Source organism: Photinus pyralis, unplaced genomic scaffold, assembly GCF_008802855.1.
Source record: "Photinus pyralis isolate 1611_PpyrPB1 unplaced genomic scaffold, Ppyr1.3 Ppyr1.4_LG1, whole genome shotgun sequence".
In the NCBI taxonomy this organism is placed as follows: domain Eukaryota; kingdom Metazoa; phylum Arthropoda; class Insecta; order Coleoptera; family Lampyridae; genus Photinus; species Photinus pyralis.
In genome coordinates, this window is record NW_022170249.1 from 13760016 (window position 1) to 13775354 (window position 15339).

The 15339-nt window shown below is 35.1% G+C and overlaps 1 protein-coding gene across 6 annotated transcripts in view; it reads right to left on the reverse strand.

The window, feature by feature from the left end:
• The window catches only part of LOC116174710, a 141181-nt gene that overhangs the window by 59478 nt on the left and 66364 nt on the right, over positions 1-15339 (reverse strand). For 2 of the 6 annotated variants that reach the window (XM_031492699.1, XM_031492693.1), the window contains exon 2: positions 446-487. The exons of the other annotated variants lie outside the window; for them this stretch is intronic. The gene's annotated coding sequence lies outside the window, so the exon portion shown is untranslated. The remainder of the gene's footprint in view (positions 1-445; positions 488-15339) is intronic. 6 annotated transcript variants of the gene reach the window in all.

Sequence of the window (15339 nt, forward strand, 5' to 3'; positions counted from 1 at the left end):
TTGCATGCGGTCATGTACCTGTGTGTACAATTTGCGCCCTAACAATCGTGTGACAGAAAAATCGCAAGGGCGCGCACCCAGTTCCCGAGTAGCATATCATTTTAAAGCCCATGCAATTCTCTTTTTACCGTGGTAAGTACTGCCTTACATAAAAAGACGCTCGTGGTAATATTTTATGCATAACTTTCGTAAGTGTTTATTAGCACTACCTGCCGCGTTGGAAATTGAATGTAATGATGATGAGTCGAGAATTTACACTTAAACTTACGTATCAATCAATTGTTTAGAAGGCATAATTCCAAATCACAGTTTATATTCGAATTAATTAAAAAAGAAAGAAACGCCACATCGTAAATTATTAATGCACTTTGAATTTCGTGCCACTACTATTTTTTACAGATTTGAAAAAAAGTTTTAACGGTCATTCATGTATGATTTCACTTACCTAGATCTATAAGCAGATTGGTCACAAAGAAAATCATCTTACCTGAAACAGGAAATTTAGTTATTAGTTCTATTGCATACAAACAATAAGAGGAATGAATGAGAATGTAAGTACGTAATTCCAACAGAAATACTTAGTTGTAAATTCACAGAAAATGTCACTTGACAAGAAGAACACAGTACATCCTTTTCGCCATTTTCACGGATAACATTAGTAGATAAGTGAAAAGGTAGAAACACACTTTCTAAAGTTAATGTGCAATTGAAATAATTAGAATCTCTCTGAGAATTAAATCTAATTAAAGATGCCAATTACTTAATGAATAATAATTATTAAATACTCTTATGCAATTGCACTGCAACGTGTAGGTACGCTTATAAATTTTGAAAAGTAAAAGCGTAGCTGCTTTTAATTTAACGGAATTTGAAAATCGTGTTTTATCAAATGAAAGTAGATTTAAAGATGCTAAGTAATGAAATTTGACGTAACATCCTAATGTTTCTGTATCTGCCAAGTTTTTAGAGTGTTAGTTCAAAAATCTGTATAACTTTATTGGGGTATTTTTTTATTTACTCTAAAAGAAGTTTGAAGAAAAGATGGTTTCTATTTTACTCTGTGAACTAGAATACCGGTTTTAGAAAAAAATAGGTTAACGTGTCGCCGACTGAGAGATATGCAAAATTTTAAATTCCTTATTAGGAAGATTCATAAAAAACCGAGTAAAGAACGACATGGTGAAGCGAACGCTATCATTTATTCCATGGTACCCGCTTTCAGAGCGTTGTTATCTAAAGATCTAGATCTAGATTATTTCCGGAACGGAGAGTCCGGTTGAGGATGGGGCGCATCTCGTGCAGAACTGTCATTTTTCCTTTGAAAATACTTTTTACCGGCAGTGGCGACAGTCCGCATTTAAAGTCTCGGCTATAGAAGTGTTCTCTTAAAATGTAAATAAGCATTGCAAAAAATTTTTAATAAAAACGGTTTTACCTCGAGATCGTTTATAATTTTGTCTGTCGGTCTGTGTGCACGATAACTTTGCATAGAAACGTCCGATCGCTTTGCAAATTGATACACATGTTCTTCGGGGATATATGAAAGGTCGCCATTGTTTTTTGGCTACGTAGACTAACGGGCTAAAAAATTACCGCCCAAAAACTACCCAAACCTCCAAAAAGGGTTTCTCTTATAACCGAGCTTATGACTCTTGTTACAAATAACAATGTCCGATTTTCTGTGTTAATAAATATTTCTTAAACTTCAGGCAACTATGCAGATGCAAAAAAATATTACGCATGCGCATTACTACTTTTATATTTGCGCAATCCCAATTTTTTTATTTGTTACGATATTTAATGGAAATTTTGTATGTAGGCACCTCGAATAAAAGTAAAACTAATGCCGAATCAAAAATAGTATATTGTTTTATAAGGAGTAAAAGTGTAACTTTTTGTGGCAAGTCTGAATGTTTGACGGCCGAACGTAGTGAGGCCGACAATTTCAGACGCGCCACAAAAAGTGCTTTTACTCCGAATAAAACATACAATTTTTTCCGCAAACGCTGTTCAAACGATAGAATTAAGGGAGTATTCCCAAAAAGATTGCAGCGCAGCTGTTCAATGTTGAAAAATTTAAAACTAGATTGCTGTGGTTTGCGGTTGTTATGGTGGAAGAAAATTTTGACAATTCAACAAATTAATTATCAGGAACATTCAAAGTCCATTTGAACTGTGCGTTTTTGGTAAGTACCCGAGTATCAACTAAAGTAGTAAAAGATATTGACCAATTTTTTTTTTGCAGGTTACATATTATGTCGGATTCCGAACTTAACTGTACGCCGCCAGACGTTCTTGCAATTGCCAAGACAGCTACGAACGATTTAATTCCAACGAAGTCAAGTAGAGTTTATAATCATGCTTATGAAAGATTTCTCACATGGTGCAAAAAAGTACTTTTTTGTACGCTCACGGCCGGACAAAAAAGTGAAGTCTGTGAAATCAAACTTCAACATTAAGAACTGACGTTAATAAAGTCGTCATTTTTTTACGTTTGCGGAAAAAATTTGTTTTGCGTATGCGCAGTCGGTTTTTTAAATTTGTTAAGATTTTTAAATGAAATTTTGTATGGTGGCACCTCGAATAAAAGGAAAACTGATACCGATAGTTGTGAACCGAATTGCATGAAATTTTGTATGTAGGCACCTCCAATAAAAGCCATGCTGATATGGTGGGGCGCTCATGCATTTATCTTACATTGGAACATACCATTTTGCATGCAAGAGTGTTTCCCTATGTTCCATTTTAAAAAAAAACGCATCAACCTATAGGATATGTGCGGTTCACAACTATACACACGTGTTGGATAATGTGCGGTCACAACTGAACCAGCCTTTAATTATTTGTTCTTCACGATACTGGACTGCAAGTAAATCGCGTACTTGTCTTGCACTGTTGTGACCTTTATATAAATTTATAATTTCAATTGTCATCTCTTTAGACACCATTTTTGAAATGTATCTGCAGGGCGGTAGATTTGAAGGTGACAGTTGTACATTGCACCTACTACCCATTTGAACTACTTACTCCTATTAGGTTAACGCTTTTTTTAAATGGAACATAGTGAACTAACATTGCATGCAACGTCGTATGTTCCAGTTTAAGATAAACGCACTATATAAAAATACGCTTTGCCCTATCGAGTGCGCGGCTTTAACACTTTTGCGCGCATTTCTCCAAAGAAATGGACACATATCCAAAAATCGGAGTAAAAGTTTAAAATCCATATACCAGTATCTTTGCTAAAATTTACAAATACATACTCTCCTTCTTTCCACATCTACAGAATTACAGGATACCTAAAAAACTGGGAGGAGGACATATATCTGTCCCTCATATTAAATAATGCAGGTTGTTCTGCGTTCTGGATAATTGTTATCACCACGAGTAATTTTCTTTGTTAGTGTTAGTTAAATTGTATAAAATTTACAAGTGTTTTCTTTGTGTTAAATTTTATTCTTTTAAGATTTTTTTATAAAATGGACAAGTGTGATTAAAAGTTAATGTGTTGGTCCATTTTGTTTACAAGCATGTGCGACAAGGGAACGTCTTACCAAAGTGATGAAGTGTTAACGCGTTCACATAAAAGGTGTTTGAAGAAAGAAAATTGATTAAAATTAAGAAATAAGTGCATTGAAGAACCAATAATCAAGAGGCTAACTTCTAAATTTAACAAAAGAACACGTGGAGATGTTTTTCTGTTTTTTTCTCTGTGTATGAGTAACATGTGTTTCGGGGTAGAATAAATTTAGTAATAGGTAATTTTGGGAATATAAAGAAGTGTTTGTTAAAATAAAGCAATTAAACTTAGTGTTAAAGTCTAGTTATTTTGACCAGGCATTTTTGTGACCAAAAACGACATCACAGATTCATATCTTTTGATAAGAAATAGCCGTGACATTTACACATTTCTGTTCTTTTATGTAGGTCATACTAAGCATCTAGGTGAGTCACCGTATGTTATGTTTGGTTCTCGATGGCATACTTAAACTGTCGTTTCTGGAATTTTTCGCGCAGATCTCTGGGTGCATTTTGTATTTTTACTTGCTTTTCCGGAATTCATTCGTTCTACGACGAGCAAACACGCTTTGAATCAAGCAGTTTAAAACGTGAAAAAGTATGTGGTTCTAATTGCACCATTCAAATAGCATAACTCCGGTGATTGAACGTATGTTTTTGCGGATTTCCATTTAGTTCGACGGGTTTTCTGCAATTTTCTCTATTTGTATCGACTTATGCAGCCGCTGCCTTCCCAGCTTCGCTGGATCCTTTTTTGAGGCAAAAGTGTGCAGAGAATTAGAAAAATAGTTATTTTTCTACAACTGTCAAAAAAACCTGTCATTTTCTGACGAATTTTGAAGCGCGAAGTACTAGATTTTTAAACGGTTAATGAATAAGTAAGGTTGCCCTTCACAACGTGCGCGAAATCGTCAACAGTGAAAAAAAGTATTTCGCGCACGTGACAAAGTTGAACTTAAACAGCAAATTTAATTAACAATCGGTTCAGTTGTAGAAAAAATATTGTATATAAAGCTAGCGCGAAGTTATAAATAACTATTATATAACAAGAGCGCGAAGTTCAATTTCGCGCATTGAGACTGAAGGTATTTTGGCGAGGCGAAGCCGAGTTAAAATATCAGTCAAATGTGCGAAATAACTTCGCGCTAGCGTTACATACAATATTTTTTCTACAACTGAACAGGTAGTTAATTAAATTTGCTGTTTAAGTTCAACTTCGTCACGTGCGCGAAATACTTTTTTTTACTGTTGACGATTTCGCGCACGTTGTCAAGAGCTTATTAATTAACCGTTTAAAAATCTAGTACTTCGCGTTTCGAAGTTCGTCAGAAAATGACAGGTTTTTTTGACAGTTGTAGAAAAAAGAACAAAAAGATCTGTAGAAGACTGTAAAAAGCATAAGACCATAAATCCATAAGAAATGCATTGTAAACTTCGAGGCAAAAATGCAAGGTTGAGTCCTAAATGAAATATCATTTAGTATCACTGGTTTTGTAATTTTTTTCTCTATCGAGTGATGTAAAAATGCAATATGGCGTCCATTTAAAATAAGGACGTCAATGGAGATGTCAATACCGTCATTTTGGAAAAAATTTTTCTACACTCATTGAATTTATCCCATCGAATCTTGTAACTTTTATTTGAAACTTTTTTCGATAGCTCTCTTTGTTACTAAAATATTTAAACTTTTTGAAAATGGGGATTTTCACTTTTTTCCAATTATCTACGAACAGATTTATTTTTTAAAAATATCGCATCAAAATATCCATCAGTATCAAAAACTACACAACTTTGCCAATTTAACCGAATCTGTAAGTATAATATGTAGTAACAAAGCTAGCCATGTTATCCTACTTAATTTATGACACCCTGTATACGATGTTTTGAAGCATTTTGTGTACAATAGTTTCAGGGGATGATTTATTGGGGTTGAACTGCATAAGCGAGACGAATTGGGGTTAGATGAGGGCGCCCATATCCAAATTACACTGATTCATTTATTCTAAAACACTGAGCTCGGGGGTATCGTCGTTTCAATTGTAACCTACCGTTACAGCCGACACCATCGGCCGCTACCTCTTGAAGGTGTTGCAGACAAGTAATTAGTCAATGTTTCTCTAAAATTATAGTTATCGCCTGCGAGTTTTTTATTAGGAGAAGCCAACACGCACTTATCTGAATCTGAAGGTATGAAATTTGCTTTTGGTGCAACATGAAGTTGCGCCAAGACAAATTACCTACATGTATGCACACGAGTTAACATTTGCAAAAAAATGTACTACTTTGGTTCTTTACGAGAATGTATTTCACTTTTAATTATATTATGACCTCCTTTAAATCAAGTACGTGCCCCAAACAAAAAAAGTAAAAGTACGAAACACAAAAACACAATTGTCGATGACAACGTCTTTGTGCATAAATTAAGTAAAAAGTAGTCAACTCTATATGATTTTCATAAAAAAGGTCATCGGAAACTTAATTTTATTTAAATTAGTGCAAGGTTGTGCAATAAATCGCTTCGAAGTCCTTTAGAGATCCCTTTTATAGACATGATTCAGCAGATTGATATAGTTTCATTGATTGTGCTACTTATTGAAAGATGCAATATAATACGGGGATCAAGGAGGTTGAATGAGTCACTACGGAGGTTAACTTTATGAGAATAATTTAATACTGAAAGGCCAATCAGTTGCACTCATATTTTGTTTGTTAGTTATATAACACAGTTATGAGTTCTTTGATCTCCGTGGAGGGTTTTGATGTTACATATTTCCTACAATTAGTGACAATAACAAGACGAGTTAACCCAATTACTACCTTCCTTACACGTATAATAAAAATAAGTATCAAATTACCTCGTTTGCATGATTAATATTAGTTATTAAAGTAATTTAAAGAAATTATTATTTCTAATCATCGGTGAATTAGTCGAACACGAAGTAATCTCTAAATATACAATTATATATTTGTATCGTAAGTATATATTATAAAATTACCAATTTGCACCATTAAGTATTGTGTAAGATGTAGAAAGTAGAAGTGATTTTTGGACGAATTCAACATGAACCGGTATAATATCCCTACTTCCTACGTTTGGGCACAATGTTATTCAGCTCCATTTATTTAAAAAACGAATAAATTATAAAAACAACAATTCATCGAAAATGTGCGAAACGTTAAAACATAAAAATCCCGAGAGCGTCACAAACAATAGATGTGTCTTCTTACTCGTTATCAGTATGAATTACTACGAATATGAGATTTATTGCTCTAAGCCCCATCTTTCCATCTTTCGCTAAATCTAATGTATACGAGTAAAACACAATCCTTATAGACAAGGATTGGTTGGTTAACTCAGCAAAGATATAAATTGTGCACAACTCTTGTGCAGATAAAGCGCATTTTTTTTACCGAAATATCTTATTAAATGATTGGGTTATAACTAGGCATGGGAATTTTTTTCGATATATCGATAGTTATCGATATATCGAATAACAATAGGTACAGCTAAAAAAATCGATATATCGATAACTATCGATACTTATCGATACCTATCGATATGTCGATAACTATTGATATATCGATATGTCGATAACTATCGATATGTCGATAACTATCGATATATCGATAACTATTGATATATCGATATGTCGATAACTATTGATATATCGATATGTCGATAACTATTGGTACGATAAAATTATGTTATTGTTGAGATTTCAACGAGCGCTACTATTTTTATTAATAAAATCCATTTTCGGGTTTACTCTCGTGTAAATTTACTATTTTTAGTTGCTCGACGTTTCGGAAACTTGCCTTTGCTCCCTTTCTCAAGAGAAGCGCTACGTCACATCATCATCCATGCCAAATAAACGCAGTAATAAAATCTTTAGAAAATAGATCTTTTCGTCTTACTGACGATTGCTCAAAAAAAGAAGCACTTCAAAACTTGAACAAAATGTTGCATCAAAATGGCTACTCTTTAGATAAAATAAAGAAGACAATCAAAGGGTGTAATCATGGCCTATGTATCGATATCTGATTGATGGTTACAGAGGACCAGTCACAAAAAAACAGAAAAAGCTAAGAACACTTCAAATTTAGATATACAGTTTCAATTGATTGACATTTACGAAATCTAACAAAAAACTCTTGATAAAGGTAGCAAAGAAACGTCGAGTAACTATTAATAGTCACTTTACACGAGAATAAATCGAAAATGGATTTTATTAATAAAACTCGATAAGATAACTATCCCTGTCGATAACTATCGATACGTCGAATATTTCTCTCAAATGAGGCGTGCAATTACCGCTTAATTACAGCGGTAATTGCATTGTAGAAAGCTAAAGAGCACTGCGATAATTGCACAGTTAATATGGTAACTCCATTAAAGTTGCAAGAACTGCATTCGGTTATTTTCATATTTTGTTAAAAGAGCCCTCTTGTCTTGTCGGGCTCTTTCGCCAAAATATAAAAGTAAACTCATGCAGTTTTTAGACACGCTTTCAAAAAAATTATCGGTAATATTATATCGATACCTATACATTAAAAACTATCGCCATAACGAGAACTATCGATATACCGATACTTATCGATATAGCGACAGTTATCGATCTTTCGATAGTTATCGGTGTATCGATAACCATCGATATTTCGATAATTATCGGCATATCGATAAGTAAAATATATCGATAGGTAAGTACCCGATAGTTATATCGATAGGTGAAAACAGTTATCGCCCATCCCTAGCGATAACTATCGACATATCGATATATCGATAACTATCGACATATCGATACCTATCGATAGTATTCATATATCGATAACTATCGATATATCGATAACTATCGAAATATCGATAACTATCGATATATCGATAACTATCGACATATCGATAACTATCGACATATCGATAAACTATCGATATATCGATAACTATCGATATATCGATAACTATCGACATATCGATAGTTATCGATATTTCGATAGTTATCGATAGGTATCGATAACCATCGATATTTCGATAATTATCGGCATATCGATAAGTAAAATATATCGATAGGTAAGTACCCGATACTTATCGATAGGTGAAAACAGTTATCGCCCATCCCTAGTTATAACCTCATTCTGCAGATTTTGCCTTTGAGTCGTACTTTCCTCCGACAAACCGTTTTCGAGATATTAGCTCTTAAAACCAATGGATATATTTCTTCCAGTCGTCCCAATCGCCCTTTGTGAGTATGACAATCCGTCCTAGAGATATAAGGGAATATTTCCGATCACGATAAGGAGTCAAGGAGGAGGACTATGGTTGGTAGAAATTAATTCCTTTTGTTGAGACCTTTCATGAGAGTCCACGAAGGATAAAACCAGTTTCACTCCCCCCCTCCGACACAGGACAGAAATAAGGGCAGTAGTTGGTAGAAAACGGTTCCTTTCGTTGAGACCTTTAATTAGAATACCATGAAAAATAAAATCCCCCCCCCCCCTCACGTTCCGTCACCCACTGATCCCGAAACAGAGTCCCGAAAAGTTATAGTTCGTACAAACCAATTTATTTTGATAAGACCTTTCATTAGAATACCATGAAGGGTAGAACGTGTGTTTCCCCCCCCCCCCTCCTCCCCCTTAAAAGTTTCACTTGGCACCACTAAAGGCATGCGTATGCAAAATCTGAGACCAATTGATTGTCACGTGTAAAACTTATGAACGTTTTATTTTCAAAAACTGCATCTCAGGAAATAATTCATGCCCCCCCCTCCCCCATTCCATAAACTAGTTTGCAAGATCAAAGAATAATAGTTAACAAAAAAAGTTTCATTACGAAAACATCAATTCCAACTCCAGTTTTGACTTAGCAGCAGTTTTTTCATATGGAACACATACGCATTTTTTTAAATACTTTGAACTATGCACTTAAAAACACTTGGCGTCCTTTCTTTTAACTTTGCTTAATTAATCCACTAATGGACATGAGAAATGAATGTAAAGTCGTTTCAAGACAATGGCTTCATATAATAAGAATAAATAAAAAAAAGTTCCTTCCCCGATGACGCTAAACTGGTATGTCCATTATAGTCTCGGGATAAGAGTTTTCAAGTTAGACCCCTGAGCTTCTGTTCGTAATTCGAAACGAGGATAAAACCGGTACAGTCGTTCGTCGCGTGACCCGAAATTTCCAAGTAACAATGGGAGTTTGCTGGATTACCGAAATTGGAAATATCAGCCCAGCCATTTCAGTGAGCATAATTATCAGTAGCTAATTACTTAGAAGCGATGCAGAAAATTTCGTCTGATTAAGTCGTGTTCGTGTCAAATGAAACGCGCTTAACTCAAACGCAAATTCCTGGTGGCGCTCAAGATAAACCATAGCATTCCAAAGAGACTACCGTACGGTTCTTCCGAAGATTCTTAGAGTATTTTAACTTCATAGAACTGTTATTAAGTAATTTATGTTGTGAATTAAAGCTGATCTTTTCGATCCCACTAACTTCAAGTTGGGGTCGTTCTGAGGAACTATGTTAATCTACCCCGCGCATGCCACGCCCTTTTTTGGGTTACGTGCAACAAGAAAAAAATGTATCTATCGATATATCTTAGATTTTAGATCATACTAAAAACTCACGGCCATCACTAGTAAGATCGGCACCTTCAAACAACGTGAAATATTCAAGGTCCAACATCGCACGATTTTTACGAACGTATAAACAGTCGTGCTGAAAACTGAAATATATTTTAGTGAGATCACTTCCATCACTCCTCCTCTTGAAAACTGGAAGATATGGATAAAATAGTTGAAAATTATTAAATCTACTTTCAGCTAAAGTTGTAGCGTTATGTGAAAGTACGCTATACATTACTGCATCAAGCAGAGCTCAATAAAAATATTAGATTAGAATTACACTGTTAAAACATAATTAAGTACTTGGCCATTTTATACTTTTATGCCATATTTTGTAATTAAGTGAATTAAAAGCGCGAACGAGGGGAACACCTTAATAATATATATTTATATTCATAAGGTTAAAGTAATATACGAATGAGCCGACTGCGGAATGACCCTATTTTGATTTTGCAAGATACAATATGCAACGGTATATTAATAAGGAATAATCATACTTGCAATATGTCCAAAGGTACCGTTTTATAACCTTTTAAAGTCATTAAATAAATTCGTACCTTTTTTCTCCGGTGATGGTATTATGCGAGGTATTATGTTTATATCTCACTTTGCGCATCAAATATAGTTATTGATGCTCTTCCATAAACGATTTAATCAACCACAAATTATTGCCTAATAAAAAAGGATGACTTTCTACATAATTTCTTGACAAGAAAAGTAGAGTCAAGATTATAGGACTAATCATATTCCGCGGTAGTTACTATAGTGCCCCATTTTTGGCGCACCCGAAAGTGGAACATCATACTGTGCGATACGCGGTGGAATTATTCCTATGAAAGTGGTAAAAATAAATCATATCACTGCCATTTATTTGTTTTTTTACGAGAAACTATGTACTGTCGCGATTATTATTTTGATGCAGATTGTAGTGCATTTAACATGTGATACAGAACTTATAAATACATATTATACACCTTTAGCTAAAAATAAGGACCTTATTCACCAAAATAAACAAATTAAAAAACTATTAACTATACCAGCAAATTTCGAAATGTTACACGGTATCATGTATAAAAACTTAATGTTAAAAAACCCTCAATCCGTTTGTCGCAATTGTTAACAGTAATGACCTGGCCAAAGTTTAACACTGCAAACTGAGGACAGTTGAAGTATTTCATATAAGAAAGAAATCTCATTTAAACGTAACTGTGATTGTTTTTTAACAATTTTAAATTAAGGAAGTGAGAATACCTACCATATTGCCATATTATTTTGTTGACATTTATATGTGTCCCAGAAACTTATACATATAGCGTAAGTATACCTGCAAGCTGCAAGCTATTTACGTCAGAGAGTAATTGAAGATATGCTTATTACTGCGTTTGTAAAAAAAATCATCAAAGTCTTTGTGTGAGATCGAAGGGACTTCAGTGCATTTTTGTGTGGCAGATCAGTGTTTATTAGCCAGTTTTCGGTAAAAACCCGGCACAAAATAGTATTCAATTTTTGGGTACTTCTCATAGCTGGAGCTTCTATTGGCGACACGAGAAAGAGAGACCGCGATTCGAGCTCTAAGAAACTTTTTGGCGCCCAAAGTCGCCTACTCCTCGAAGCGCGCCGTGCAAAAGGTGTTTCATTTCGCCCCTAGGAAAAACAAACAAAATTCCACAGGAATTGTGCGCATTGACGAGGTCTTCCGACGACACCAATTTGAAGGCAATCGGATAAAAACTGTAGAAGAAGACAGAAAAAAACTGAAAATCTCCAGGTTACTATAACATGCTCGGGGATGGCGCCCAGACGTCGCCGACCTCACATCTTGTAGGCCCGTCCCTAAAGTTGTTAATTACACAGCCCCGATAGGTACACTCTCGTCTTTTTACAAGAGTTCTTCTCGAGGTTCTTCTACTGTCAGCCAAAGTGGAATTAAAACTTAAAAGCTATCTTTTTAAAAATTGCAAAAATGCGTTAAAAAGAAAATTATCAAAGTCCTCGTGTGAGATCGAAGGGACTTCAGCGCATTTTTGTGTGGCAGATCAGTATTCTATTAGCCACTTTTGACTCAACCATGAATAAAAGATCTTGTCGAAGGATACCACACTCCCTTTGACGGTACCCACTTCCGACGTTCCGTTCACCCGCAATTCGCGTTTGAAGATTTTTCTCCACCATCAGTTAGATCTTGTCGGATGCTACCACATTTCCTTTTTCGGTGCATACTTATATTACACCCACATTTGGGTGGATCTCGCTAAAAACCTTCCACAATATAGTACTTAATTTTTGGGGGCACTTCTCATTGCTCGAGCTTCTATTGGCGACACGAGAAAGAGAGACAGCCATTCGAGATTTACGAAACGTTAAAACGCGTGACAGAATTCGCAACGGAAGGTAAAAGGTGCCCGAAGTTGACTACCTCTCGAAGACGCGCGCGCGCGCCATGCAAAAGGTCGTTAATTTCGCCCCTAGGCCAAAAAACAAAATTCCGCCACGCAGGAGTTGTGCGCGTTTACAACATCTTTCCGACGACACCAATTTGAAAAGAATCGGACCAAAACTGTAGTAGAAGATAGGAAAAAACTGAAAAACCTTCACGTTAGTATACTACGCTCGAGGACGACGCCCAGATGTCGCCAACCCCACATCATGTAGCCCTGTCCCCAAGGTTTACAAATTACACGGCCTTGTAGATACACGTACACCCGTTGCCTTTCTACAAGAGTTCTTCTACGCGCCCACATTTGCTGCCAGCCAGCCGACCAGCCAGCCAGCCAGCCGTCCAGCCAGCCAGCCGGCCAAAGTGAGATTAAAAGCTACTTTTTACAAATAAATTTGCAAAAATGCGCTAAAAATCCCATATTTATTACTTAATTAAGGTGTTAATAAAGAAAGAGTGTAATGTCAATTGCCTGTTTTTGTACAAAAGTTACACAAATTACACGTAGGCGATGATTCGGCTTTTAACACTCGTCTCATCATTCTAGAACTGTAGATGGTTTTTCGTTGGGTTGATCAGCAAATCTATAAAATAGATTCTTTTGATAACGTTTGAATGCAACTATCGAGACAGTATCTTAAACTAAAGACAATATTTAATGGGTCGATACCCTCGCATGTTGAGATCCTCTAAAAGTCGAAACAGACACGGTATGTATATTTTAATTTTAAACGACTCATCAACAAAGTAGGTAGTTACCGAAAAAGAACCAGAATACCTATACAGTTTTGTAAAATGGTTCCTAAAAACGGAGCTGCCTCGCGTTACTCTAGCTCAAAATCGTACACCTATGAAATATGATTAAATCAACTTTCCATTACCTTCTATTTAGTCCAGACTAAATAGCTCTAAAATAATTTATTTAATAGTTATTTATATAACAAGAGCGCGAAGTTCAATTTCGCGCATTGAGACTGAAGGTAATTTGACGAGGCGAAACAGAGTTAAAATATCAGTCAAATGCGCAAAATAACTTCGCGCTAGCGTTATATACAATATTTTTTCTACAACAGACCGATTGTTAATTAAATTTGCTGTTTAAGTTCAACTTTGTCAGGTGCGCGAAATACTTTTTTTCACTGTTCACGATTTCGCGCACGTTCTCAAGAGCAACCTTACTTATTAATTAATCGTTTAAAAATCTAGTACTTCGTGTTTTGAAATTCGTCAGTTGACAGTTGTAGACAAAATTGTTTTTTCGAAAAAAAAGTCGTAGAGGTCTGAAATTTGGAAGAAATAGCTTTTTTTTATGACAAAAAAAAGAAGACAATTTGTTGGGCCCGTAAAGTTAACCCGTTTCCGAGATTTTCACGATTTTCAACAAAAACATCTTTTAGTTTCATCGTACAGAGCTGCGCGTGATAGCAAAATTTTCGTAAAGACATATTTTAATAATCAAAAAATTACTAAAATCTGAAAAAAAAACAATTTTTTGTCGGTTTTTTTGACATGATAAATACAACTAAATCGACGTGTTGGATTCGCGTTAATAAAGTTATCTCGAAATCTGTCTTCTCTCGTCTCTTTAATGTTGTTAAAATATTTTCTTTTGTTTCCTTGTGCTCAACTACTTTATCATCTTTATTTTTTTTGCATTTTTACCGCAATAAAAGCAATTAGAGGTAAAATCGAATTCTTTTGCTTACCGAACATTTTTGTTTTCCTTCGTCAATTCTTTTTTCTGCCTGTTTAACAGCTAATGCGATTGCGCTGGGCCTGTTGAACACTGATTTGCAGGAATTATGAATTTAGTTTAAAAAAAATAAATAAATAAATAAAAATACTGACCTGTATTACCAAATATGCCCTTTAGTCATGCACATGCTGATTTACAACTTGTTTTATATATTTAGGTATTTTTGATACCCCTTATGAACAGAATTCTTTTTAATGTTCGTAATGGTAATCGTTTTTCAGATAATTATTGTTATGTAAAGTGAATTTGTAGAATCCTCGAAAAAAAATAATTTCTAAATCTAGGTTATCTGAAACGATATCAATCCGGTTCTTTTTCATTTAAAAGACAATGCGTGCAGCTAATAAGTTAGTCTTGTCCAGAATGGTCATAACCGAGGTCATAACTCATAAATCACTACAGGCTTTCATTAGTCATTCGCGAATCTGGTCAACTTCAAGTACGTAATACCATTGTATGGTGTATATACAATGGTAATTGTATGGTGTATATACAATGGTAATACGGATATACTACTCAATTTTTGGCATATTTTTTAAAAAAATGTGCTATTGTTTGCGTTTTGTCCGTCCGGACCCACTTCTGCCACTGCCAACTACTTCTAGGGGAATGGTCCTAGAGTCCTGGAATTTTTTGCAGTAGGTAACCTATACCTTGAAGGTGTTTCAGACGGTCATCAAATTTCGCTGTCTAAAAGGCCACCCACGAATTATTTCCTGAAATGCTGTTTTTGAAAGTAAAACGTGCCTAACTTTTACATATGACAACCAATTGGTCTCAGATTTTGCATACGCATGCCTTTAGTGGTGCCAAGTTAAACTTTAGAAAATGAGGGTAACCCATCTTCTACCCTTCATGGTATTCTAATGAAAAGTCTCATCGAAATAAATTGGTTTGTAGAAACTATACATTTCCCGTGCGACTCTTTTTCGAGATCAGTGAGCGACGGGTCCTGAGGAGGAGAGGGGGTTAAAAATTAATGTTATCTCTTATTGTATTCTA